At 65.0% G+C, this 2,630-nt stretch overlaps 1 protein-coding gene across 4 annotated transcripts in view; it reads right to left on the bottom strand.

Annotated features, from left to right (window-relative positions):
• CTTN (cortactin) overlaps nucleotides 1-1,910 on the bottom strand; it is a 36,085-nt gene extending 34,175 nt beyond the window's left edge. For 2 of the 4 annotated variants that reach the window (XM_017515873.2, XM_017515877.2), the window contains exon 1: nucleotides 1,806-1,910. The gene's annotated coding sequence lies outside the window, so the exon portion shown is untranslated. The remainder of the gene's footprint in view (nucleotides 1-1,805) is intronic. The other 2 variants (XM_017515874.2, XM_017515872.2) reach the window with 2 other exon arrangements.
• Nucleotides 1,911-2,630: the final 720 nt, after the last annotated feature.

The raw sequence follows: 2,630 nt of genomic DNA, 5'->3' as shown, positions 1-2,630 counted from the left end.
AAAAAAAAAAAAAAAAAAAAAGGCAGCTAAGCTAACCCTAACCCAGCTACTTGGGAGGCTGAGGTGGCAAGATCACTTAAGGCCAGCAGTTCAAGGTTGCAGTGCGCTAGATGGCACCTGTGAAAAGCCACTGCCCTCCAGCCTGGGGACAGGGTCTTTCTCTGTCACCCAAGCTGGAGTACAGTGGTGCAATCATAGCTCACTGCAGCCGCCAACTCCTGGGCTCAAGAGATCCTCTGCCTAAGCCTCCCGAGTAGCTGGGACTACAGGTGCCTGCCACCATGCCTGGCGCATTTTTCTTTTTTGGTAGACACAAGGTCTCCCCATGTTGCCCAGGCTGGTCTGGAACTCCTGGACTCAAATAATCCTCTCACTTTAGCCTCCCAAAGTGCTGGGATTACAGGTGTGAGCCACTGCACCCCGCCCCAGGCCACAAGAAACTTCTTTTCAGTAAGCTTTAGCAGACGGATAGCTTCCAGTTCCAGGGGACCTCATATCAAAACAACCCTGCCTCCCCAACTTTTTATTCTCATAGGTCCTTGATTCCAACTTAAAAAAGACTCTTCCTTGTTCCTTGAGTATCTGGCGAATACTTCTCTAACCAGAGGAGAAATAGGACGGACTCAGTGCTCTGGAGCCGGTGACTCACCCGCACGGTCAAACACGGGACTGGAGACAGGGCAGGCGTCCCTCCTGCGCCACAGCCTTGAGGGCTGCGGTATGGACCACGCCTTAAGGTCCTAGTGGGTGAAGTCCCCCCACAAGAGAGCCTGTGCAGCCAAGTCAACACTGAGCCCAAAGGGAGCGCTCACTGGATGCCTGCGGAGCTTCCTTCAGCAGAAAATGAATTCCTTCCTAGGGGGCCAGACACGTCTACAGATTCCAGTGGGAGGAAGCCCTGTCCCTTCTCATCCAAGGCCCTCCAGCGCCGGGGATCAGGCACCCGTTAGGCTATCCAGACGATGGAAACGCAGGAAACAGAAAGCCCCAAAGCACCTTTCTGGTGATTTCAAATACACCCCGAAGGAGGGACGGTTCCAAATTTAGAGCCTCACGACTAGCTGCAGCCGCGCCTCGCTGCCTCCACTGACCTGATTGCAAAACCTCCGCTCAGGTGCGGGCCGGGAGGATCCCCAGCTGCTCCGCCGCGTCCCACAGCGAGCCCCCCACAGCCGCGGACCCCTTCCCCTGGAACCCCAGTTCCCTTCCCTGGACCCCTCCTCGGCAGACCCCAATCCCCTCCCCTTGGACCCCTTTCTCTCAGGCCCCTGGCCCCTTCCCTAACACGCCTCCCTCACCTTCCACGGCCCCTGGAAACCTGGCCCCCTCCGCTCGGATTCCTGAACCCCGCAGGCCCAACTCTTCTCCCTCACGCCCCGATCCCCTCCCCCTCGGAGCCCATCCCCCTCTCCTATTCCCTTGGACCCACGACCCCTCCCAGCCTGGCCCCTCTCCTGCCCTGAAGCCCTCGGGGTCCAGGGACCCTCCCCTCAGAGCTGGGACCCCCGTTTGGCCCCTCTCTAACCTTCTCCGCGGACCCCATCCCCGAGCCCTCCGCGGACCCCAGCCCGGGCCCTCGGGCCCAGACCCGACCTCGTGGCCCTCGCGGACCCTCGGCCCTCGCCCGGCCCCGCCCCAGGCCGGGAAAGCCTGGCCGCTCTGCCCCAGCTCCCGAAACCGCGAGCGGAAGAGCGGTGAGACCGCTGCGGCCGTCGCTTCCTTCCCCTTTTGCGGCCCGGCGACGCCACAGAAGGGGGGGGCAGCAGAGCCAGCCTGCCGCCCGCGCGGACGCCGCGCTGGCTCACCGCCGCCGGGGTTCGCTCTGGCCCGGGTCGGCCCTGGCTCCCGCCTCGCCCTCCGCTCCCAGGCGCCAGGCTCCACTTCCGGTTCCGCGGGCGGGGGGCGGGGCCGCATCCGGGTCCCCTCGCGGCCCCGCCCCCGGCCCCGCCCCGCCCCGCTCCCGCGTCCCGGTCCGCACGACCCCCGAGTTCCGCCCGCAGCCTGCGAAGCGCGAGCCCGGCCCGTGGCGAGCCTGCGGGGCGCGCCGGAAAGTAGCGTCGGGCGCGCGCAGAAGAGGGGCCCCGAGAAGCGCACGGCCCGCGGTGGGGGCTCAGGAGCCGCAGCGCCTCCCGGGGCCGGGAGAAGGAAGCCAGCCCGGGGCGACGCGCGGGCCCTGAGCCCGGGGGCGGCGAGCCCCTTCAGCGTGTCTCCACCTTCCCTCCGCTCAGCCCCGGCGTCGCTCGGTCGCGCGCACCCGGCGGTCCTCGGGCGCCCGCTCACGATGCACCCCTCCAGGAAGCGCCACCTGCGTGTCAGGGACGCGAGCCCGGGCCGCAGGCGCCTAGCAGCCTGGAAGGTGAGTCAAGCGTTCAACCGCATGGGTGCTCACCTGGGAGAGGAGATAAATGCCAAGAAGTGCGGGTTTCATGACATCGCCCTGGAGAGCAGCAGCTAGGACCCCAGCCCATCTGGGAGACCAGAGGTTTCTTTGGGCCATCCACGTGTTAGCCAAGATGCGACGGCCCCATAGGAGTAAAGGGAAGGAGGGAAGAACTTTCCGAGTCGCCGAGGCAGGACAGGTCGTGCAGCAGGGGAACTGAAGAGGCTCAGCTCAGCCTGGCAGAGGGCTG

Source organism: Cebus imitator, unplaced genomic scaffold, assembly GCF_001604975.1.
Source record: "Cebus imitator isolate Cc_AM_T3 unplaced genomic scaffold, Cebus_imitator-1.0 Scaffold563, whole genome shotgun sequence".
Taxonomy (NCBI): Eukaryota; Metazoa; Chordata; class Mammalia; order Primates; family Cebidae; genus Cebus; species Cebus imitator.
This window is presented reverse-complemented; position numbering and strand designations above follow the sequence as displayed.